Raw genomic sequence first — 26,779 nt, 5'->3', positions numbered from 1 at the left:
TCTGTTGAATGCAATAATTAATTATTATTAAATTTCAATTTTCAAATTTCAGTTTCAATTCCCCTCATAGCAACAAATTTAGACACAGACTTGGCACAAGGAACTATATTCAGGAGTCCATTTCCTCAAAGATCCTTGTACATGGAAAGGATAAATCAGACAGTCTATGCTGTTGTGGGATTAACGGGTCAAAGGGGATCAGCTACACCAGTCTATATATCAGAAGGGGCTCAACCATCCTCCTGGTAAGAGTGGCTTCTCGATCAATCAATCTGTTTAGCAACGGCACTACTCACTATGAGAGGACAGGTGAAGTTAACACAAGGTCCCTGCCCAAAAGGCAACACTTAGCCACATAAAACAATAAACAGACCATACCAGGCAGTATATCAGTAAGAACTAAATTGAATGTTATTGAGTATAAGTGCTGTTAGAGTTCAGAGAGGGGAGAAATCAATGAGCACTGAAGCTGCTCCAGAGCTCTGCACCATCGCTTCTCAAGTTCCTTGAGGGCAGGGGCTATATCATCTTTTTATTTTCTTTCTACGTCCTTTTCCTTCTTCCTTGCTTGTCCAGTTGCCTGCCTCCTTTCTTTTTTATCTTCGCTTCCGTAGACCTAGAACAATGTGTACTCATAGTAGATATACAACAACTGCTTTACGTTTTCCCTAACTTCTTTCAAAAAGGATTTAGTGTGGCTTATAGGGATATATAAAAATTTAAATTTAAGGTTAAAGAAAGCAAGCTTAAAAAGTATGTTACAAGGGAAAATCAAAACAAGGGAAGAGACATAAAGTGAACTGAGGAATGAGGAAAATATTATTAAAATGCAAGCCATAAAGACCATGCCTTTGCAATAGATGAACCACAAATTTGGCTCCAAGCCTTCAAATGGACTCTTTAAAAAGGAAAGCCTGATTAATTATGCAATTCACACTGTCCTTATGACAGAAGTAGACCAATTGTTCAGCAGACACTAAACTATTCCAGATACTTAAGACTTCTGTTTATTTCTGCTTAAAGTCCTCATGGAGCAGACATGTTATAATGTAATGAACAGTATCCTCAAGGAACTTCTTAGCATAGAGTCAACCATGAGTTTCACGGGACTGTTTATTCTACACATAATTTTAGCTCTCTGGGAGCATTCCTATTTTTGTTAAACTTGAGGGTTATGGAACAGCCCAAACATTTAATTGTTGCCTGGATCTATAAATCTAACAAGATAAAAGGCAATAGGACAAATTTAAGAATGAAACTGTTTTATAAGGGTGTAAGCATCTCAACACATACACACACACACACACACACACACACACACACAGAGCCTGTGACTAAGCTGCAAACAACCTTATCTCCTGCACACATACAGTTTATACCTAATATTGTAGTGATGTCTGTACTTCACTGATTTCTCTTGCTAAATTTTAAACTCATCAGGGCCAAGTACAAAATGTCATCTTGCATATCTTTGTATCCCTCACTGTATACAGCACCATGTCTTGCTCTAAATTATTTTTTTGTCATTCAGCAACTATTTATTGCCTTCCTTCTAGGTGCTAGGCAATTCTTTAACAATGAACAAAATTCCTTACCCTCAGTAGTATTTACAATGAGGGCAGAGATTGATGCAATATAGATAATTGCAATAAGTAAGTAAATTATTTAGTATATAAGAAGGGAAATTTCTATGACTATAATAAATGATAGAGAAGGGCAAGAGGGTTTTGGTTCTGCATGCACACGCAGAGGTTGAATTGGTGATGTTAACTAGCATAGTCAGGGTAGACCTCACTAAGAAGGTGAGACAAATGATGAGTTAAAGAAGATAAGGAAGGTCTGAGGAGAGGCCCCGTGTGCTGATTGACAACACTGGCCTCTCGGCTTGGAGGCAAGGAGAATACCCACCACTGTCTGCTCTCCCTTGGTGGTCCACTCACAACTAGTCCCACTGGAGATGGCAGACAACCCTGGAGATGAGTGGTGGGAGAACCAGCCTGCAGGAGCAGCCAGCAGCCCAGAAGCGTCGGATGGTGAAGGAGGAGGAGACCCAGAAATGCAACAGGAGACAGCTCTAGTACCTGCCCTTCAAAGAAGACCAAACAACCTAAAGAATGTTTCTTGATACAACCAAAGGAAACAGAAGAAGATGCCACCAAAACAAAGAAGAGAAGAAAGAAGAAAATTACAGATGTTCTTTCAAAATCAGAACCCAAACCAGGGACCCCTGAAGACCTACAGAAACTGATGAAGGACTATTACAGTAGCAATTGTTCAGAGATTGAATTAGAAGATCTAAACCTACAAAACTCCTGTTTCCTCAAGGCCAATGATTTGACTCATAGTCTCTCATAATACCTAAAAGAAATCTGTCCTAAGTGGGTAAAACTTCGGAAAAACCATAATGAGAAGAAATCAGTCCTGGTGTTGATCTCTGCAGCTCTGCTGTCTGGGCCTTGGTGCTCATTAGGTCAATGACAGCATTTAGAGAAGACAGAAAAGTTAGGAAATTATTTGCAAAACATATTAAGGTCCAAGAGCAGGTAAAGTTGCTGGAAAAGCATGTGGTGCACCTGGGTGTAGGAACACCGGGGAGAATTAAAGAACTCATTATACTAGGGGGCCTTAATTTGAACCCCTTAAAGTTTCTCGTTGAACAGTATGGAGATTCCTAAAGAAATTAAAAATAGGGACGCCTGGGTGGCTCAGTTGGTTGGGCAGCTGCCTTCGGCTCAGGTCATGGTCCCAGCGTCCTGGGATCGAGTCCCACATGGGGCTCCTTGCTCGGCGGGGAGCCTGCTTCTCCCTCTGCCTCTGCCTGTGCTCGCTCTCTCCCCCTCTCTCTCTCTGATAAATAAATAAAATCTTTAAAAAAAAAAAAAGAAATGCAATTGTACTACTGGGTATTTACCTCAAAGACACAGATGTAGTAAAAAGAAGGGCCATCTGTACCCCAATGTTTATAGCAGCAATGGCCACGGTCGCCAAACTGTGGAAAAAACCAAGATGCCCTTCAACAGCTGAATGGATAAGGAAAATGTGGTCCATATACACAATGGAGTATTATGCCTCCATCAGAAAGGATTAATACCCAACTTTTGTAGCAACATGGACGGGACTGGAAGAGATTATGCTGAGTGAAATAAGTCAAGCAGAGAGAGTCAATTATCATATGGTTTCACTTACTTGTGGAGCATAACAAATATCATGGAGGACAAGGGGAGATGGAGAGGAGAAAGGAGTTGGGGGAAACTGGAAGGGGAGGTGAACCATGAGAGACTATGGACTCTGAAAAACAATCTGAGGGTTTTGAAGAGGCAGGGGGTGGGAGGTTGGGGGATCCAGGTGGTGGGTGTTAGAGAGGGCATGGCTTTTAGAGAGGGCACAGATTGCATGGAGCACTGGGTGTGGTGTAAAAACAATGAGTACTGTTACACTGAAAAGAAATTAAAAAAAAAAAGTTTCTCATTTTTGACTGGAACTGGAGAGATGAGAAGTTGAGAAGGATGATGGACATCCCGAGATAAGAAAGGAGGTTTTCGAATTTCTGTAAATGGGAGTCCTTAGTCTATGCAAGTCTGAATCTTTGAAGCTCGGCATTTTCTAAGTCTGGGTCCTAATGAAAATTCCAGTTTTTAATGGGGGGATTTACATCTCATTTAATAGCTCTGGAATATTGCAAAGACTCAGTAAATATCAGCTATTGTTTTATTATGTTAACTGGATCACCCCATGAATCACTAGAAATTTTTGGTGGAGATTCTTTGACAAAAATGAAGCTGTCCTTTGCCAACTTCTCTGTATAATAAAGTATCATCAGCTTGTGTATGAAAAAAAAAAAAGAAGAAGAAGAAGAAGAAAAAGAAGATAAGGAATTTGGCCAAAGAGATATCTGAAGAAAGAAGATTTCAAATAGGAAAGAACTAAGACTTTAATATAGATACATATATTTTTTCATTGAATATGAACTAACCCCCAAATAATTGTAACGTATTGGCATTAGTGTGAGGGATAATGATTTAGACAGGAGTATAGAGCGTACCGAAAGACAAATGTGGAATAATAAAAATGCCTACATTCTCAGTAGTAACAATGAGTTGTTTAAAATGTAGAGCTGCATATTTTCAATGAAGAATAATCTTGTTATGACACCCAGTTTGGAAGGAAAATGTCTTAGTCAAAGCAGTCTCAGTAAGGCTGCAATAACAAACAAACCCTGAAATCTCATTGTCTTAAAGACAAAAAATATATATATTCTTCCTCATGCAAAGGAGACGCCTCTACCTCTTCAGGATAGTTCCGTTCAAATAATGGCTCAGAGATCCAGGCTGTTTCTGTTCTATGGCTCTGCCATCTTGATACAGAGCATCCATGATAAGCAGAGCAGGGGGAAAGAGAGTGCATGGAAAACTGACCCTGTTGTTTTATACTTTGGCCCTGAAGTGACTCACGTCACTTAGGCTTATGCTCATTAGTCAGAACCAGTCACATGCCCTGACCTCACTGCATGGCATGCTGAGTAGTGCAGTAAAGACTGCGCAGGAAAAAGAAAATGAAAGGGACATAGGGAGGTAGCACAGCCTCTAATACGGAAGAGAATCAGTTAGGCTGTATTTGAGTCTGTGGCACTGCCAGACAAGTTAACCTTGACTTATGTCCCATGCTGAAATGAATCTATTTTATAACTGCAATTCTCAGAAGGGATAAACCTGGTCAAGATTATAATGACAATATCTGGAGGACTTTATTTTATGCACTAGATCTTAAAATGTTAATAAATTAATGATTAGAAAATGATTAAAACTATACTCTGCAATAAGACCTATGCATACATCATGCCCATTTATTTAATAAAATTCATAAAATAAACTATATGTATTCTATATGTATCCTACAGGGGGATATTGAAGATGTTCTGATAGACTTTTAATTTTTTAAAATTTTCTCCCTAAGAAATCATTGAAAATTTTTATCACATGTACCTGAAATAAAATTTCTTTCTGTGAAACTTTTTCTCCTTTCAATTCCTTCTGATATTCCTGTGACCTACCTACTATTGACTGACATTGGTCTGAGCATCTATGTTTAATATTTTTATCAGATTCTTTTTTGCTAAATTCAGGTACCTTTTTTTTTTCATTTATTTATTTTCAGCATAGCAGTATCATTATTTTTTCACCACACCCAATGCTCCATGCAATCCGTGCCCTCTCTAATACCCACCACCTGGTACCCCGACCTCCCACGACCCCCCCCCACCACTTCAAAACCCTCAGATTGTTTTTCAGAGTCCATAGTCTCTCATGATTCACCTCCCCTTCCAATTTACCCCAACCCCCTTCTCTCTAACTCCCCATGTCCTCCATGCTTTTTGTTATGCTCCACAAATAAGTGAAACCATATAATAATTGACTCTCTTTGCTTGAATTATTTCATTCAGCATCTCTTCCAGTCCCGTCCATGTTGCTATAAAAGTTGGTTATTCGTCCTTTCTGATGCTTGAGGCTTGAATATTCAATATTCAATTATAGAATGAAATTACATAATTGGCATAAGTTATACAAAGGTGCCATGGACTGTTCTTAACCAATATTGACTCAATATTCTGCTTGTATGGTTTTCTAATTTTCCATATTTGTACGCTGTATGCCTCTTTCTTCTGGTGTCTGCTCCTGCACAATGCACCCAACTACAAGCATCAGGGAAAGAAAGAGTCTTATATGTTTGGGAAGAATAAATTCCAGATTGGGAATCAGACTCACCCATTGGACACATACATGGTTTGACATCTCATAGAGTTCAAGACTCCTCTCCACTTGTGCTTTTGAATGCTCTGGAGTTGTAATTTTATGTTCTAATGACTCTAACACTTTGGGAGGATGGGACACATTCAAGACTTTGTTTTAGAATAATTAAACTTAGAAAAAGCTGTCAGAGCTGTGCTCATTCAAAAAGGTAGCAGGGCTTCAGCTGTTGGAGAATGGACCCACCCTGTCTGAATCAAGTGAGTAAGAAAAAAAATCAAAGAGAATTTGGAACAATGAGACCATAAGATATTTCTTCAAGTATTTTAACTTTCATTAATTTGTTGTAATCAGAATACAAAGGTTGACTTTTCTTTGAGTTCATTTTGATCTGTGCATTTTACTAGAAAGTCATCCATTTCAGGAAAATTTTTAACTAGATAACACAGATTTGAATACTACTGAGTACGATTTTTTTAAGTTTCAAAGATTATGACTTGATGCTCTATCTTAAGTATGTTGTGTTTAATTTCACTTTTTCTTATTTATTATACTGTTCAGACACTTATCAGATATTTTTAAAAGGCTCTTAGATATTTACTTCCAATTTATATTACTTTTATATTTTCTAGTTAATTAATTCCTGTACTATCATTATTGTTCCAAATTCCTTATTGTTTTTGTATTGATTTTTTTCTAATTTTTTAATTGTCAAATTCTTTTTTAAATTTTATTCTTCCTTATTTAATAAAATCAATGAGATATGAATTTACCTTTATTATTTGGCAATTAGTAGACAATATGGCCATAAATTGCCTATTTTTAGGAACTCATTGTAGTTTTCTTTATAGTCCAGGGTATGATAATTTTCACAAAATATTATTGTTACTTGAAAAAAAATTCTCTTAAGTTACACACTTTGATATACACCTATAAAATTAGTCTCACTTGCTGTATAATAATACACCTCTACTTATAATAATACACCTCTATTTACTCTATTTAAAACATAAATATTAGTAGCCATTATATCCTTCTATGAAGAATGACCTTATTAACCTATTAACTGTTCTTGTCTTAATTCTCCTTTGTCCTTTATTAATAACATCTTTTCTTTATTTGAATTTAGTTGGTATATCTTGACACATTTACTTCAAATTTTATATGTAATTTTGTCATAGTTATATCCAATTAACTATGTAGTTGGGCTCTATGGTTTTGTGTTTTGTGATGTTTTAACACAATCTAAGAATTCTTGCATTTTAATGTGGGCATTTAACCTTGTCACATTTCTTTAAAAACTAATTATTTTATTTTAAAATAGTTTTAGATTTATAGGAATGTTGTAAAGATAGTACAGAGTCCCACATCCCCTATTATTAACATCTTACATTAGTATAGTACATTTGTCATAAGTGATAAACCAATATTGGTGCATTATGGTTAACTAAAGTCCATATTTTTCTTAGATTTCATTAGTTTTACCTAATAACTTTTTTCTACTTCAGATCTCATCCAGGGTTACATTAAGTGATCATGTCTCCTTAGACTTTTCTTGGCTGTGGTAGTGTCTCAGACTTAACTCGTTTTGGGTGGCATTGACAGTTTGAGGAATACTGACCAGATATATTGTAGAACGCCCCTCAATTGGTCATTTTTTTAAATGTTTTTCTTAAAGTTAGACTGTGGGTTCTAGGAAGAAGGACCATGGAAGTAAAATGTCATTCTCATCACACTGTATCAAGTGTTCATACTATCAGTGTGATTTATCATTGATTGATAGTGACTGAGGTAGTGTTCGTCAGCTTTTTCTGCTATAGAGCTAATCCCCTTTCTCATACTGTACTGTTTGGAAATAAGCCACAGTGTGCTGCCCACACTTAAAGAATGAAGAGGTATGCTTCACCTTCTTGAAGTTAGACTATCAACATAAATTATTTGGAATTCTTCTGCACAAGACAATTTGCCTATTCTTCTGCATTTATTTTTAAAAAATCATTTCTCTGTTTCAATACAGACTCATGGATTATTTATTTTATAATTCAAGTTAAAACTAATATTATTCTATTTACTTTGTTGTTGCCATCTTTGTGGCTTAGTCTATTTAGAGTTTTCATAGTTGGCCCCTGTGTCCCTTTGACATGTTCTTATCATTTTCTTGTTTGCTAGTCTAGCACTTCCTTACTTCTGGCACTAGAAGATGCTCTTAAAACAAGAAATCAAATCATATTATTCATCTTCCAGAAGCCCTTCATATTGTTCTGTCCCCCTGATTTTTCCTGAAATTCTTCCATTCACTCATCTGGCTTTTATATAGAAAATGTGGACTTAAAAATCCATACACATAATAAATACCTATTCCCAAAATTAGGAAATTAGCCTGGTAATCAGAACCTCAAGTATGAGTCTCTTTTATAAAATGCAACTAATTAAAATGCCCTCATCAAAAAGTGATTTGTTGAAAATCTAAACCTTTAAATCTATTTGTTCATGACAATATTGTATTTTATTTCAGTCTGATAAGAGTACTGGTAGGTCAAAATAAGAATTACTGTAGCTCTAAGAAAGTAAAGAACAAGTCTAGAGCAAACAAAGAAATAAATAAGCCATTGTACTGATACTATTTAAAATACATTTAAAATTGTAATGTAAGTATGTTAATAGACATTTACTCTATTTGTTCACTTTTTATTTTATGTGACTGAATTGTTTATATGAGCCAGCCATATAAATACACAATTATCATGCAAATTATTAAAATAGACTTGATTAGTTTTGTAGGCAATGTTTAATCTTTTTTTTTTAATTTTTTATTTTTTATAAACATATATTTTTATCCCCAGGGGTACAGGTCTGTGAATCACCAGGTTTACACACTTCACAGCACTCACCAAATCACATGCCCTCCCCAATGTCCATAATCCCAACCCCTTCTCCCAAACCCCCTCCCCCCAGCAATCCTCAGTTTGTTTTGTGAGATTAAGAGTCACTTATGGTTTGTCTCCCTCCCATTCCCATCTTGTTTCGTTTATTCTTCTCCTACCCACTTAAGCCCCCATGTTGCATCACCACTTCCTCATATCCGGGAGATCATATGATAGTTGTCTTTCTCTGCTTGACTTATTTCGCTAAGCATGATACGCTCTAGTTCCATCCATGTTGTCGCAAATGGCAAGATTTCATTTCTTTTGATGGCTGCATAGTATTCCATTGTGTATATATACCACATCTTCTTGATCCATTCATCTGTTGATGGACATCTAGGTTCTTTCCATAGTTTGGCTATTGTGGACATTGCTGCTATAAACATTCGGATGCATGTGCCCCTTTGGATCACTACATTTGTATCTTTAGGGTAAATACCCAATAGTGCAATTGCTGGGTCATAGGGCAGTTCTATTTTCAACATTTTGAGGAACCTCCATGCTGTTTTCCAGAGTGGCTGCACCAGCTTGCATTCCCACCAACAGTGTAGGAGGGTTCCCCTTTCTCCGCATCCTCGCCAGCATCTGTCATTTCCTGACTTGTTGATTTTAGCCATTCTGACTGGTGTGAGGTGATATCTCATTGTGGTTTTGATTTGTATTTCCCTGATGCCGAGTGATATGGAGCACTTTTTCATGTGTCTGTTCGCCATCTGGATGTCTTCTTTGCAGAAATGTCTGTTCATGTCCTCTGCCCATTTCTTGATTGGATTATTTGTTCTTTGGGTGTTGAGTTTGCTAAGTTCTTTATAGATTCTGGAAACTAGTCCTTTATCTGATATGTCGTTTGCAAATATCTTCTCCCATTCTGTCAGTTGTCTTTTGATTTTGTTAACTGTTTCCTTTGCTGTGCAAAAGCTTTTGATCTTGATGAAATCCCAATAGTTCATTTTTTCCCTTGCTTCCCTTGCCTTTTGCGTTGTTCCTAGGAAGATGTTGCTTCGGCTGAGGTTGAAGAGGTTGCGGCCCGTGTTCTCCTCAAGGATTTTGATGGATTCCTTTCGTACATTGAGGTCCTTCATCCATTTTGAGTCTATTTTTGTGTGTGGTGTAAGGAAATGGTTCAATTTCATTTTTCTGCATGTGGCTGTCCAATTTTCCCAGCACCATTTATTGAAGAGGCTGTCTTTTTTCCATTGGACATTCTTTCCTGCTTTGTCGAAGATTAGTTGACCATAGATTTGAGGGTCTATTTCTGGGCTCTCTATTCTGTTCCATTGATCTATGTGTCTGTTTTTGTGCCAGTACCATGCTGTCTTGATGATGACAGCTTTGTAATAGAGCTTGAAGTCCGGAATTGTGATGCCACCAACGTTGGCTTTCTTTTTCAATATCCCTTTGGCTATTCGAGGTCTTTTCTGGTTCCATATAAATTTTAGAATTATTTGTTCCATTTCTTTGAAAAGATGGTACTTTGATAGGAATTGCATTAAATGTGTAGATTGCTTTAGGTAGCATAGACATTTTCACAATATTTATTCTTCCAATCCAGGAGCATGGAACATTTTTCCATTTCTTTGTGTCTTCCTCAATTTCTTTCATGAGTACTTTATAGTTTTCTGAGTATAGATTCTGTGTCTCTTTGGTTAGGTTTATTCCTAGGTATCTTATGGTTTTGGATGCAATTGTAAATGGGATTGACTCCTTAATATCTCTTTCTTCTGTCTTGCTGTTGGTGTAGAGAAATGCAACTGATTTCTGTGCATTGATTTTATATCCTGACACTTTACTGAATTCCTGTATAAGTTCTAGCAGTTTTGGAGTGGAGTCTTTTGGGTTTTCCACATATAGTATCATATCATCTGCGAAGAGTGATAATTTGACTTCTTCTTTGCCGATTTGGATGCCTTTAATTTCCTTTTGTTGTCTGATTGCTGAGGCTAGGACCTCTAGTACGATGTTGAATAGCAGTGGTGATAATGGACATCCCTGCCGTGTTCCTGACCTTAGCGGAAAAGCTTTCAGTTTTTCTCCATTGAGAATGTTATTTTCGGTGGGTTTTTCATAGATGGCTTTGATGATATTGAGGTATGTGCCCTCTATCCCTACACTTTGAAGAGTTTTGATCAGGAAGGGATGCTGTACTTTGTCAAATGCTTTTTCAGCATCTATTGAGAGTATCATATGGTTCTTGTTCTTTCTTTTATTGATGTGTTGTATCACATTGACTGATTTGCGGATGTTGAACCAACCTTGCAGCCCTGGAATAAATCCCACTTGGTCGTGGTGAATAATCTTTTTAATTTACTGTTGAATTGGCTAATATTTTGTTGAGTATTTTCGCATCTGTGTTCATCAAGGATATCGGTCTATAGCTCTCTTTTTTGGTGGGATCCTTGTCTGGTTTTGGGATCAAGGTGATGCTGGCCTCATAAAATGAGTTTGGAAGTTTTCCTTCCATTTCTATTTTTTGGAACAGCTTCACGAGAATAGGAATTAGTTCTTCTTTAAATGTTTGGTAGAATTCCCCCGGGAAGCCGTCTGGCCCTGGGCTTTTGTTTGTTTGGAGATTTTTAATGACTGTTTCAATCTCCTTACTGGTTATGGGTCTGTTCAGGCTTTCTATTTCTTCCTGGTTCAGTTGTGGTAGTTTATATGTTTCTAGGAATGCATCCATTTCTTCCAGATTGTCAAATTTATTGCCGTAGAGTTGCTCATAGTATGTTCTTATAATAGTTTGTATTTCTTTGGTGTTAGTTGTGATCTCTCCTCTTTCATTCATGATTTTATTTATTTGGGTCCTTTCTCTTTTCTTTTTGATAAGTCGGGCCAGGGGTTTATCAATTTTATTAATTCTTTCAAAGAACCAGCTCCTAGTTTCGTTGATTTGTTCTATTGTTTTTTTGGTTTCTATTTCATTGATTTCTGCTCTGATCTTTATGATTTCTCTTCTCCTGCTGGGCTTAGGGTTTCTTTCTTGTTCTTTCTCTAGCTCCTTTAGGTGTAGGGTTAGGTTGTGTACCTGAGACCTTTCTTGTTTCTTGAGAAAGGCTTGTACCGCTACATATTTTCCTCTCAGGACTGACTTTGTTGTGTCCCACAGATTTTGAACCATTGTATTTTCATTATCATTTGTTTCCATGATTTTTTTCAATTCTTTTTTTTTTTTTTTTTTTTTAATTTATATAAACATATATTTTTATCCCCAGGGGTACAGGTCTGTGAATCACCAGGTTTACACACTTCACAGCACTCACCAAATCACATGCCCTCCCCAATGTCCATAATCCCAACCCCTTCTCCCAAACCCCCTCCCCTCGGCAACCCTCAGTTTGTTTTGTGAGATTAAGAGTCACTTATGGTTTGTCTCCCTCCCAATCCCATCTTGTTTCATTTATTCTTCTTCTACCCACTTAAGCCTCCATGTTGCATCACCACTTCCTCATATCAGGGAGATCATATGATAGTTGTCTTTCTCTGCTTGACTTATTTCGCTAAGCATGATACGCTCTAGTTCCATCCATGTTGTCGCAAATGGCAAGATTTCATTTCTTTTGATGGCTGCATAGTATTCCATTGTGTATATATACCACATCTTCTTGATCCATTCATCTGTTGATGGACATCTAGGTTCTTTCCATAGTTTGGCTATTGTGGACATTGCTGCTATAAACATTCGGATGCATGTGCCCCTTTGGATCACTACATTTGTATCTTTAGGGTAAATACCCAATAGTGCAATTGCTGGGTCATAGGGCAGTTCTATTTTCAACATTTTGAGGAACCTCCATGCTGTTTTCCAGAGTGGCTGCACCAGCTTGCATTCCCACCAACAGTGTAGGAGGGTTCCCCTTTCTCCGCATCCTCGCCAGCATCTGTCATTTCCTGACTTGTTGATTTTAGCCATTCTGACTGGTGTGAGGTGATATCTCATTGTGGTTTTGATTTGTATTTCCCTGATGCCGAGTGATATGGAGCACTTTTTCATGTGTCTGTTCGCCATCTGGATGTCTTCTTTGCAGAAATGTCTGTTCATGTCCTCTGCCCATTTCTTGATTGGATTATTTGTTCTTTGGGTGTTGAGTTTGCTAAGTTCTTTATAGATTCTGGACACTAGTCCTTTATCTGATATGTCGTTTGCAAATATCTTCTCCCATTCTGTCAGTTGTCTTTTGATTTTGTGAACTGTTTCCTTTGCTGTGCAAAAGCTTTTGATCTTGATGAAATCCCAGTAGTTCATTTTTGCCCTTGCTTCCCTTGCCTTTTGCGTTGTTCCTAGGAAGATGTTGCTTCGGCTGAGGTTGAAGAGGTTGCTGCCTGTGTTCTCCTCAAGGATTTTGATGGATAATTTCCCGGTTGACCCATTCATTCTTTAGAAGGATACTGTTTAGTCTCCATGTATTTGGGTTCTTTCCGAACTTCCTTTTGTGGTTGAGTTCTAGCTTTAGAGCATTGTGGTCTGAAAATATGCAGGGAATGATCCCAATCTTTTGATACCGGTTGATTCCTGATTTAGGACCGTGGATGTGATCTATTCTGGAGAATGTTCCATGTGCACTAGAGAAGAATGTGTATTCTGTTGCTTTGGGATGAAATATTCTGAATATATCTGTGATGTCCATCTGGTCCAGTGTGTCGTTTAAGGCCTTTATTTCCTTGCTGATCTTTTGCTTGGATGACCTGTCCTTTTCAGTGAGGGGAGTGTTAAAGTCCCCTACTATTATTGTATTATTGTTGATGTGTTTCTTTGATTGTGTTATTAATTGGATTATATAGTTGGCTGCTCCCACATTGGGGGCATAGATATTTAAAATTGTTAAATCTTCTTGTTGGACAGAGCCTTTGAGTATGATATAGTGTCCTTCCTCATCTCTTATTATAGTCTTTGGCTTAAAATCTAATTGATCTGATATAAGGATTGCCACTCCTGCTTTCTTCTGATGTCCAATAGCATGGTAAATTCTTTTCCACCCCCTCACTTTAAATCTGGAGGTGTCTTCGGGCTTAAAATGTGTTTCTTGGAGGCAACATATAGATGGGTTTTGTTTTTTTATCCATTCTGATACCCTGTGTCTTTTGACAGGGGCATTTAGCCCATTCACATTTAGGGTAACTATTGAGAGATATGAATTTAGTGCCATTGTATTGCCTGTAAGTTGACTGTTACTGTATATGGTCTCTGTTCCTTTCTGATCTACCACTTGTAGGCTCTCTCTTTGCTTAGAGGACCCCTTTCAACATTTCCTGTAGAGCTGGTTTGGTATTTGCAAATTCTTTCAGTTGTTGTTTGTCCTGGAAGCTTTTAATCTCTCCTTCTATTTTCAATGATAGCCTAGCTGGATATAGTATTCTTGGCTGCATGTTTTTCTCGTTTAGTGCTCTGAAAATATCATGCCAGCTCTTTCTGGCCTGCCAGGTCTCTGTGGATAAGTCAGCTGCCAATCTAATATTTTTACCATTGTATGTTACAGACTTCTTGTCCCGGGCTGCTTTCAGGATTTTCTCTTTGTCACTGAGACTTGTAAATTTTAGTATTATTTGACGGGGTGTGGGCCTATTCTTATTGATTTTGAGGGGCGTTCTCTGAACCTCCTGAATTTTGATGCTTGTTCCCTTTGCCATATTGGGGAAATTCTCCCCAATAATTCTCTCCAGTATACCTTCTTCTCCCCTCTCTCTTTCTTCTTCTTCTGGAATCCCAATTATTCTAATGTTGTTTCATCTTATGGTGTCACTTATCTCTCAAATTCTCCCCTCGTGGTCCAGTAGCTGTTTGTCCCTCTTTTGCTCAGCTTCTTTATTCTCTGTCATTTGGTCTTCTATATCACTAATTCTTTCTTCTGCCTCATTTATCCTAGCAATGAGAGCTTCCAATTTTATTTGCACCTCATTAATAGATTTTTTGATTTCAACTTGGTTAGATTTTAGTTCTTTTATTTCCCCAGAAAGGGCTTTTTTATCTCCCGAGAGGGTTTCTCTAATATCTTCCATGCCTTTTTCGAGCCCGGCCAGAACCTTGAGAATTGTCATTCTGAACTCTAGATCTGACATATTACCAATGTCTGTACTGATTAGGTCCCTAGCCTTCAGGACTGCCTCTTATTCTTTTTTTTTTTTTTTTGTGGTGAATTTTTCTACCTTGTCATTTTGTCCAGATAAGAGTATATGAAGGAGCAAGTAAAATACTAAAAGGGTGGCAACAACCCCAGGAAAATATGCTTTAACCAAATCAGAAGGGATCCCAAATCATGAGGGGGGAGAAAGGGGATAAAAAGAGGTTCAAAAAGAAAGAAAGAAAAAAAAGAAAAAAAAAAAAAAGAAAAGAATTTTAAAAAAGAAAACAAAGAAAAATATAAAAAAGAAAAAGTATATATGTTAGATAAACTAGTTTAAAAACGTTAAAAAAGAAAAGGGTAAATGTTAAAAAAAAAATTTAGCAGAAGAAGAGAGAATAAATGGAAAAGAAAAAAATTAAATTAACTGTAAGACAGAAAAATCACAGGGAGAAAACCATGAGTTCCGTGCTTTGCTTTCACCTCCTCTGGAATTCTGCTGCTCTCCTTGGTATTGAAACCGCACTCCTTGGTAGGTGAACTTGGTCTTGGCTGGATTTCTTGTTGATCTTTTGGGGGAGGGTCTTGGTGTAGTGATTCTGAAGTATCTTTACCCCAGGTGGAATTGCACCGCCCTTACCAGGGGCTGGGCTGAGTAATCTTCTCGGGTTTGCTTTCAGAGGCTTTTGTTCCCTGAGTGCTTTTCCTAGAGTTCCAGAGGGCGAGAATACAAATGGTGGCCCCTGGTCTCTGGCCAGGAGGAGTCGAGAGCCCGGGGCCCCACTCCTCAGTGCGCCCTCAGAGAAGAGCGCCCAGTAAGTTCTGTCTGCCTGACCTCCAGCCGCGCTCCGAGCTCACCTAGCCTGCGACCGGTTCAAGGTAACACCGAGGTGTGAGCTTACTGTCAGCCCTGTCTCTGCAGCCGGCCTTCCCATTCCAACACCCGCAAGCTCTGCAACACTCAGACACCCCCTATCCTTCTGTGACCCTGCGGGACCTGAGGCCACGCTGACCCTGCGTGGGCTTCGCTCTGGTTTAGCTTCTGGAGCAATGTTCCTCAGCGGAACAGACTTTAAAATTCCTGATTTTGTGCTCCGTTGCTCCGCTGCTTGCCAGGAGCCGGCCCATCCCCCCGGGGTCTGTCTTCCCGTCGCTTTGGATTCAATTCTCCGCTGGTCCTACCTTTCAGAAAGTGGTTGTTTTTCTGTTTCCAGAATTGCTGTTCTTCTTCTCTTCAATCTTCCAATGGATTTGCAGGTGTTTGCAATCTTTAGATAAGCTATCTAGCTGATCTCCTGCTAGCTGATGTAGTCTCAGCCTGCTACTTCTCCACCATCTTGACTCCTCCCCCTATCATAAGTTTTTTATATAGTGTCCCAACATTCATTATTTACATATAACACTCAATGTTGCAATACCTTCCCTCCTTAATACCCATCACCAGGCCAATCTATCCCCCTGCCCCTTTCCCTCTAAAAACCTCAGTTTGTTTCTGACTCCACAGTCTCTCATGGTCCTTTTTCCCCTCTGATTTCTCCCCCTTCATTTTCCCCTCCCTCTTCTAGTGTCCTCCATGCTCTTCCTTATGTTCCACAAGTAAGTGAAACCATATGATAATTGACTTTCTCCGCTTGACTTATTTCACTCAGCATAATCTCCTCCAGTCCCTTCCATGTGGATGCAAAAGTTGAATATTCATTATTTCTGATGGCTGAGTGATATTCCATTGAATATATGGACCACACCTTCTTTTGCTGAAGGGTATATCATCTCTTTCCACAGTTTGGCTATTGTGAACATTGCTGCTATGAACATTGGGGTGCATATAGCCCTTCTTCTCACTACATCTGTATCTTCAGGGTAAATACCCAGTAATACAATTGTCAGATCATAGGGTAGCTCTATTTTTTAATTTTTTGAGAAACCTCTTCATTGAGTCCTAGGTCTTAAAGATTGTCTCCTATATTTTATTCTTATAGTTTTATGGTCTTGTATGTAAATTACATGTCTTAGATGTAAATTTGAGATTGCTGATATTTGTTTTGAAGACAGATATATTTATCTATTTTATATCATCTCATTTTATTCTTTATGTCTTTACTTTCTTAAGACTTATTTTTCTTTTTCCTTCTTTGTTTCATCTCCTATGATTTGGCTGATATATTACTACATTTAGGCTATATAATTTCAGTGTTTTAAATAATTGACTATATTTTCCTAGGTATCACTACTAATAGTGAAACTACATCTAACTACTTTGTTGTACATTATCTTTAACCGACTCTTAACTCTTTTTTTTCCACAAAATTATTATTCATGTTGTGTACCTTATAAGAATATACTTTTTGGACATTTGTATCACATTTTATAACTACAAGAATGAAATAGATAATTCTATATTTATTTAGTTTTACTTGTAGTTGAGCATTCTATTTTAAGCAACTATCATTATTTTAATCACTTTATTCAGTTCCATAATAGTTATTCATCATTTCCTCAATTCTTCAAGTAATCTTAATTCATAAGAAATAAATTGGTTGGTAAATTTCCAAACCATCTCTAGAAATAACTTTTTCAGATTCACACATACAAATCCTCACTCTTGGGGATTTGGAGTTCTTAGATCTAGATTTTTGTTCTTAGTTTTAATATTCTGTAGACATTCTAAGATTTTTTGATAGTTAGTGATGTAGAAGAGAAAACTGAGGCTATGGGTAGAGTGTCAGATGAGAATTCTTAAGTAAACAGGACAACAGAGTGCTGTGAAAGGAAAGGAAGCAATGAGTTTCAAGAAGGAAAACTAAATCAATAATTAAATGTTGCCCCAAAGGTCAAGTAGGTTGATCACAGAGAGTTATTGGATTTGCAATTAGAAAATAATTGTAACATTTGAAAGAGCAATTTCAGGGAAATGGTGTTGGTGGAAGCCTGGTTCAGAGCCCTGAGAAGAGAGTTAAAAACCATCCAGTCTGAAGTCTTCATGTTCATGTAACTTGCCCAAGGTCATTGAAAGACAGCAGAGTTCTGACTTCTACTTCATTGCTCTTTTTATCTATGACAAGATCTGAAATGCAGAAGTGAAGCCTGTGAAGAGGCAGACAGAATGAACGAATGAGGGGAAGGAAGCAGGGACAAAGAGCGGTTGAAAGGGGTGAATCCAATAGACGTAAATCTCTAAAGGGGATGAGGGGCAAAATGAGAGAGAGATAGAAAGAAAGAGAGAAAAGGAGAGAATATCTGCACAGCTAAACATGTTGTACACTCTGGATCAGAGGGAAAAAAAAGTTCTCCAAAGGATCTCACTTCTCTGGGGTCAAATGTAAGCTAACACAATAGCTATGCTAGAACTGGAAGGAAGGAAAGAAACATGAAAACATGCCATACCAGGAAAAGGCCACTTAATACTTTAAATTTGTGCCTTTTCCTGTGGAAGCAGAGATGCCACTGAAAGTTTTCAACCAGAGCTGAGTTGACACAGTGATTTATTATATTCATTGCATCACTTCATTGCATGTGTTATATAACCTGAAAACCCCAAGCAATGCACCTGAACTCGGTGGACTGGGCCACAGTGGGATAGATGGAGGTGCTGATAAAGTAATCCACTCTGATCACTTTATCGGCAGGGCCAAAATATAGAGTTATAACTATATATTTTAATAAAACTGCTTTTACTACAGGGCCAAATATAGAAAACAGCTTTCAGTAGAATATATGCATATATGTATTTTTTTTCTTTTCAAAATTTTAGATACAATGAAACATAAAGCTAAATTCATACCAACCAGAGAAGATAACTTATATTATGTATTTGGCAATGTCTATTTCATCTTTCCTTTGATATTTTACTATGTAATCTCCTCATTTTATGTCATAATTAATGTTATATAACATCTTAAATCCCATGGAAAATAGAAAAGCTGTACCATCCCCTCTCCCACACTCACTCCCTTCAATGAAAGTGGAAGCATGAAAGTATATCAAACCAAAGGAGTGTGCATTGCAACTTTGACAGTGATGGATCTGGTGCTGTCCCGGGGGCCACAGAGGGGCCGGGGTCAGTGATCTTCTCTGCTGGCCCCCCAGCAGCTTCAGTTCTGAGCTTCTCTAAGCCAGCTAGAAAGCAAACTGGGACTGCCATCCATTAACACTTTTCAGTCTTTTGCAGTGTACTGTAATTCATTCCTGTCATTTAGACCCAGGCTGTGGTCTTTAGCTTATTTCTGAGATCTTATTACATTTTTTATTCATAGAGAAGTAAGATTTAGGTATCGAAGATCAATAGCAGCCTCCATCATGCTTACATTATTAATAAGAAAGATGTTGTATGAAGACAGACTGGTGTATTGGATTTGCTCAGTAGCTGGCCTCATTTCAGACAGGTAAGACACTATACTTCCATTTTACTCTGTCTGTTCCCTCTCCAATGCCTATGCACTATTCACCCCTTCTGGGAGTGTGGTCTCTGGCACTGGCATATCATTTTGCACCTTGATTTGGTCCAGCCAGATTTCAAAGAGGAGAAGAAATATAATTACTGAAAGAGGTCTTGAGAATCAAAGAGGGCTAGGCTGTCTTTGGTGCACTGGATGGCTGTTGTGGTGCAGGCTGTCTTGGCTCAGTCAACATTCACTTCAGCAAGAACGATAACACTAGTCGAATGATTTTCTATTGACAAAGCTCCCTTTCCCATACATTGGTCAGGGTTTCTGCGTCCAAACCCTAGTTATTATTTAGCACCAACAGCTACAGCAAGATATCCATGCTTCTCTCATACTCTAAATTTTCTTAACACTAATTACTCAGTGTTATGTTCAATGCAATGCAAGTCATATTTTTTATCTTTCTTTCTCTGGCACTTTCAGGAAGTAGAGAAAAATGTCATAGGTTGAGAGCAGTCAGTGCTCCTTGAGTTAAAAGGGCAAGGACCAAGGACCATTATAACTTTTGTTTTTTGTAAGTTTTTATTTAAATTCCAGTTAGTTAACAATTGTAATATAAGTTCCAGGTGTACAACATAGTGATTCAATACTTCCATATATCACCCAGTTCTCATCACAAGTGCACTCCTTAGTCCCCCTCACCTATCCAACCCATTACCCCACCCCCTCCCCTCTGTAGCCATCAGTTTGTTCTCTATAGTTAAGAGTCTGTTTCTTCATTTGCCTCTCTCTCTCATTTTTCCCCTTTGCCCATTTGTTTTTGTGTCTTAAATTCCATATATGAGTGAAATCTGGTATTTGTCTTCTTCTGACTGATTTATTTATCTTAGCATAGTACTCTCCAGCTCCACCCATGTTGTTACAAATGACATTCTTTTTATGGCTGAATAGTATTCCATTGGTCATACACACTACATCATCTTTATCCATTCATCAGTCAATGGACTCTTGAGCAGTTTTGATAATTTGGCTATTGTAGATAATGCTGCTGTAAACATCAAGATGCATGTACTCTTTTAAATTAGTATTTTTGTATTCTTAGGGTATATACCCAGTGGTGTGATTATTGGATCATAGAACCAATAGCGCCAGTAGTTCTATTTATAACTTTTTGAAGAGCCTCCACACTGTTTTCCAAAGTGGTTGAACCAACTTGCATTCCCACCAACAGTGTAAAAGGGTGCCCCTTTCTCCACATTCTCGCCAACATCTGTTGCTTCCTGTGTGTTAAGTATAGCCATTTTGACTGGTGTTGGTGCCTGCGTTCTCTTCTAGGATTTTTATGGTTTGAGGTCTCACATTTTGTTTTTTAATCAAAGAAGCATTATGATTTTGTGCTTCCCAATTTGCTGTTAAGCAGCAGGAAAGACTCTGTTATTTTCCCATAATGACCTGACTCTGTTGCTGAGGGAAATCTTTCAGAGTTGGTTGCAAATCCCTGGTCTGGGTATAGGTCAGACCAACAACCTTCTTGGTCTCCCTACTGGCTTCTGAAAATCTATTCTCTGTTGGAGCTTCTTTCACTTCGCTCACCAATTTTTCTTAGCCTTATTTCCTCATACTTTTCCTCTCTGTCACCATCCCTTAATGGCTTTGCTCTTCAAGGCTCCATTCTTGACCTTTTCATGTATTCTTACTAGACAATTTAATCCTTTCTATGGTTTCAACTTCGATTAGCTGTTGACTCCCAAATTATTATCTCTAATTCTGACCACTACTTGAATGTTCAAACTCAATGTGTTATTCTCTACTTGACATTGCCATCTTAAGATTCCAAGGGCATTTCAAATCCCATATGTCTAGAATAACTCAGTGTCTCCCCCAAACTCTACCCTTCCCCTTTCTAAGTGATCGGCAGCACTCCGGCAACGAGTACAGTGCAACGGACACACATTCTCTCCTCTCATCCCCATTCTCAACATTCACTCCCTTCCATCTGTTATATCTTCCTCACCCTTGCCCTATGTCAGGCCTCAGCTTTCTCTTCACTGTTGTACAAGTTTTATACCTTGTCTTCCTACTTTATAACTAATTTTCCAGACTGATTGAATTAAAACACAAATGTGATCTGGTGTTGCTTTCATTAGAACACTTTAGTGGTGTCTTGATACTATTAAGAGAAACTGAAACACTCCAGCATGGCCCCAAGCCTCCCCCAGTTTCTGTAGATGCCCCCCAATTCTCTCTCAATACTATATCTTAAACTCCAGTTGTGCCAAATACTTTATAATTCTCCAACTCTGCCTTGCTGTTTTATACATTTGAGCCTTTACTGTGTTTCTCCTGCTGCTGACCATAGCTTCCTGCCAGCCATCACTGCCTCCTTGTCTATCTGGAGAATACCTTCTCACTTTCAAGAGTCAGTTGATGGTTACCTTTCCATTGAATCCTTTCCTGACTATACTCCTTACTCCTCTTCCCACAGGTGGAAGAATGTATTTCTCCTTCGTATCTCTAGAAATAGTGATAGTTGTAAATATTTATCAAATACCTTGTCCCAAGTACTGAGGTGTTGTTTTTCACATTATATTAATATTTTCATTGATTTATTTTTTTTCAGTGTTCCCAAATTCATTGTTTATGCACCACACCCAGTGCTCCATGCAATATGTGCCCATTGATTTTTACATGCAGTTATTCAATTAGTCCCCACAACAACTATTAAGTAAGTACTATATTAGCCTGATTCTAAAGATGAGAAGCTAAGGTACAAAGTGTTTACATAAATTGGCTCAAAGTCACACAAACAGTAAGTGGCAGAGACAGGCTTTAGACCCATTAGGTCTGACTCCAAAACCTGTAGGTTTAACCAGTACATTTCAGATCCATCGGCAGATCGAAGAGAAGAAGAACAGCAATTCTGGAAACAGAAAAACAGCCACTTTCTGAAAGGTAGGACCGGCGGAGAAGTGAATCCAAAGCGACGGGAAGATAGACCCCGGGGGGAGGGGCCGGCTCCCGGCAAGCGGCGGAGCAACCGCGCACAAAATCAGGACTTTTAAAAATCTGTTCCGCTGAGGGACATCGCTCCAGAGGCTAAACCGGGGCGAAGCCCACGCGGGGTCAGCGTGGCCTCAGGTCCCGCAGGGTCACAGAAGGATCGGGGGTGTCTGAGTGTCTCAGAGCTTGCGGGTATTGGAACGGGAAAGCCGGCTGCAGAGACAGAGCTGACAGTAAGCTCGCAGCTCCGTGTTACCTTGAACCGGTCGCAGGCTCGGTGAGCTCGGAGCGCGGCCGGAGGTCAGGCAGACGGGAGTAACTGGGCGCGGTTCTCTGAGGGCGCACTGAGGAGTGGGGCCCTGGGCTCTCGGCTCCTCCGGGCCGGAGACCAGGAGGCCGCCATTTGTATTCCCGTCCTCTGGAACTCTACGGAAAGCGCTCAGGGAACAAAAGCTCCTGAAAGCAAACCCGAGCGGATTACTCACCCCGGCCCCGGGTAAGGGCGGTGTAATTCCGCCTGGGGCAAAGACACTTGAGAATCACTACAACAGGCCCCTCCCCCAGAAGATCAACAAGAAATCCAGCCGAGACCAAGTTCACCTACCAAGGAGTGCGGTTTCAATACCAAGGAGAGCAGCAGAATTCCAGAGGAGGAGAAAGCCAAGCACGGAACTCATGGCTTTTTTCCTGTGATTTTTTTTAGTCTTGCAGTTAATATAATTTTTTCTTTTTCATTTTTTTTTTTTTCTCGCCTTCGGGTAAAATTTTTTTTTTAACTGTTACCTTTTTCTTTTTTAACGACTTTTTACTAGTTTATCTAATATATATATATATTTTTTTTTACATTTTTCTTAGGTGTTTTCTTTTTTTAAAAATTCTTTTCTTTTCTTTTCTTTTTTTTTCTTTTTCTTTTCTTTTTGTTTTTTTTTTCTTTCTTCCTTTTTGAACCTCTTTTTATCCCCTTTCTCCCCACTCACGATTTTGGATCTCTTCTAATTTGGTTAAAGCATATTTACCTGGGGTTGTTGCCACCCTTTTAGTATTTTACTTGCCCCTTCATTTACTCTTATCTGGACAAAATGACAAGACGTAAAAATTCAACACAAAAAAAAGAACAAGAGGCAGTACCGAAGGCTAGGGACCTAATCAATACAGACATCGGTAATATGTCAGATCTAGAGTTCAGAATGACAATTCTCAAGGTTCTAGCCGGGCTCGAAAAAGGCATGGAAGATATTAGAGAAACCCTCTCGAGAGATATAAAAGCCCTTTCTGGAGAAATAAAAGAACTAAAATCTAACCAAGGTGAAATCAAAAAAGCTATTAATGAGGTGCAATCAAAAATGGAGGCTCTAACTGCTAGGATAAATGAGGCAGAAGAAAGAATTAGTGATATAGAAGACCAAATGACAGAGAATAAAGAAGCTGAGCAAAAGAGGGACAAACAGCTACTGGACCACGAGGGGAGAATTCGAGAGATAAGTGACACCATAAGACGAAACAACATTAGAATAATTGGGATTCCAGAAGAAGAAGAAAGTGAGAGGGGAGCAGAAGGTATACTGGAGAGAATTATTGGGGAGAATTTCCCCAATATGGCAAAGGGAACGAGCATCAAAATTCAGGAGGTTCAGAGAATGCCCCTCAAAATCAATAAGAATAGGCCCACACCCCGTCACCTAATAGTAAAATTTACAAGTCTCAATGACAAAGAGAAAATCCTGAAAGCAGCCCGGGAAAAGAAGTCTGTAACATACAATGGTAAAAATATTAGATTGGCAGCTGACTTATCCACAGAGACCTGGCAGGCCAGAAAGAGCTGGCATGATATTTTCAGAGCATTAAACGAGAAAAACATGCAGCCAAGAATACTATATCCAGCTAGGCTATCATTGAAAATAGAAGGAGAGATTAAAAGCTTCCAGGACAAACAACAACTGAAAGAATTTGCAAATACCAAACCAGCTCTACAGGAAATCTTGAAAGGGGTCCTCTAAGCAAAGAGAGAGCCTACAAGTGGTAGATCAGAAAGGAAGAGAGACCATATACAGTAACAGTCACCTTACAGGCAATACAATGGCACTAAATTCATATCTCTCAATAGTTACCCTGAATGTGAATGGGCTAAATGCCCCTGTCAAAAGACACAGGGTATCAGAATGGATAAAAAAACAAAACCCATCTATATGTTGCCTCCAAGAAACACATTTTAAGCCCGAAGACACCTCCAGATTTAAAGTGAGGGGGTGGAAAAGAATTTACCATGCTAATGGACATCAGAAGAAAGCAGGAGTGGCAATCCTTATATCAGATCAATTAGATTTTAAGCCAAAGACTATAATAAGAGATGAGGAAGGACACTATATCATACTCAAAGGGTCTGTCCAACAAGAAGATTTAACAATTTTAAATATCTATGCCCCCAATGTGGGAGCAGCCAACTATATAAACCAATTAAGAACACAATCAAAGAAACACATCAACAATAATACAATAATAGTAGGGGACTTTAACACTCCCCTCACTGAAATGGACAGGTCATCCAAGCAAAAGATCAGCAAGGAAATAAAGGCCTTAAACGACACACTGGACCAGATGGACATCACAGATATATTCAGAATATTTCATCCCAAAGCAACAGAATACACATTCTTCTCTAGTGCACATGGAACATTCTCCAGAATAGATCACATCCTCGGTCCTAAATCAGGACTCAACCGGTATCAAAAGATTGGGATCATTCCCTGCATATTTTCAGACCACAATGCTCTAAAGCTAGAACTCAACCACAAAAGGAAGTTTGGAAAGAACCCAAATACATGGAGACTAAACAGTATCCTTCTAAAGAATGAATGGGTCAACCGGGAAATTAAAGAAGAATTGAAAAAAATCATGGAAACAAATGATAATGAAAATACAACGGTTCAAAATCTGTGGGACACAACAAAGGCAGTCCTGAGAGGAAAATATATAGCGGTACAAGCCTTTCTCAAGAAACAAGAAAGGTCTCAGGTACACAACCTAACCCTACACCTAAAGGAGCTGGAGAAAGAACAAGAAAGAAACCCTAAGCCCAGCAGGAGAAGAGAAATCATAAAGATCAGAGCAGAAATCAATGAAATAGAAACCAAAAAAACAATAGAACAAATCAACGAAACTAGGAGCTGGTTCTTTGAAAGAATTAATAAAATTGATAAACCCCTGGCCCGACTTATCAAAAAGAAAAGAGAAAGGACCCAAATAAATAAAATCATGAATGAAAGAGGAGAGATCACAACTAACACCAAAGAAATACAAACTATTATAAGAACATACTATGAGCAACTCTACGGCAATAAATTTGACAATCTGGAAGAAATGGATGCATTCCTAGAAACATATAAACTACCACAACTGAGCCAGGAAGAAATAGAAAGCCTGAACAGACCCATAACCAGTAAGGAGATTGAAACAGTCATTAAAAATCTCCAAACAAACAAAAGCCCAGGGCCAGACGGCTTCCCGGGGGAATTCTACCAAACATTTAAAGAAGAACTAATTCCTATTCTCCTGAAACTGTTCCAAAAAATAGAAATGGAAGGAAAACTTCCAAACTCATTTTATGAGGCCAGCATCACCTTGATCCCAAAACCAGACAAGGATCTCACCAAAAAAGAGAGCTATAGACCGATATCCTTGATGAACACAGATGCGAAAATACTCAACAAAATACTAGCCAATAGGATTCAACAGTACATTAAAAAGATTATTCACCACGACCAAGTGGGATTTATTCCAGGGCTGCAAGGTTGGTTCAACATCCGCAAATCAGTCAATGTGATACAACACATCAATAAAAGAAAGAACAAGAACCATATGATACTCTCAATAGATGCTGAAAAAGCATTTGACAAAGTACAACATCCCTTCCTGATCAAAACTCTTCAAAGTGTAGGGATAGAGGGCACATACCTCAATATCATCAAAGCCATCTATGAAAAACCCACCGCAAATATCATTCTCAATGGAGAAAAACTGAAAGCTTTTCCGCTAAGGTCAGGAACACGGCAGGGATGTCCATTATCACCACTGCTATTCAACATCGTACTAGAGGTCCTAGCCTCAGCAATCAGACAACAAAAGGAAATTAAAGGCATCCAAATCGGCAAAGAAGAAGTCAAATTATCACTCTTCGCAGACGATATGATACTATATGTGGAAAACCCAAAAGACTCCACTCCAAAACTGCTAGAACTTATACAGGAATTCAGTAAAGTGTCAGGATATAAAATCAATGCACAGAAATCAGTTGCATTTCTCTACACCAACAGCAAGACAGAAGAAAGAGATATCAAGGAGTCAATCCCATTTACAATTGCATCCAAAACCATAAGATACCTAGGAATAAACCTAACCAAAGAGACACAGAATCTATACTCAGAAAACTATAAAGTACTCATGAAAGAAATTGAGGAAGACACAAAGAAATGGAAAAATGTTCCATGCTCCTGGATTGGAAGAATAAATATTGTGAAAATGTCCATGCTACCTAAAGCAATCTACACATTTAATGCAATTCCTATCAAAGTACCATCCATCTTTTTCAAAGAAATGGAACAAATAATTCTAAAATTTATATGGAACCAGAAAAGACCTCGAATAGCCAAAGGGATATTGAAAAAGAAAGCCAACGTTGG

At 38.4% G+C, this 26,779-nt stretch overlaps 1 pseudogene; it reads left to right on the top strand.

Annotated features, from left to right (window-relative positions):
- The first annotated feature begins 1,913 nt into the window (after positions 1-1,913).
- LOC131820092 (protein CMSS1-like) lies at positions 1,914-3,607 on the top strand (annotated as a pseudogene).
- Positions 3,608-26,779: the final 23,172 nt, after the last annotated feature.

This window comes from Mustela lutreola, chromosome 1 (genome assembly GCF_030435805.1).
Source record: "Mustela lutreola isolate mMusLut2 chromosome 1, mMusLut2.pri, whole genome shotgun sequence".
NCBI classification, from domain to species: Eukaryota; Metazoa; Chordata; class Mammalia; order Carnivora; family Mustelidae; genus Mustela; species Mustela lutreola.
The sequence above is the reverse complement of the archived record's forward strand: the minus strand, read 5'-3'. Positions and strand labels throughout refer to the sequence as shown.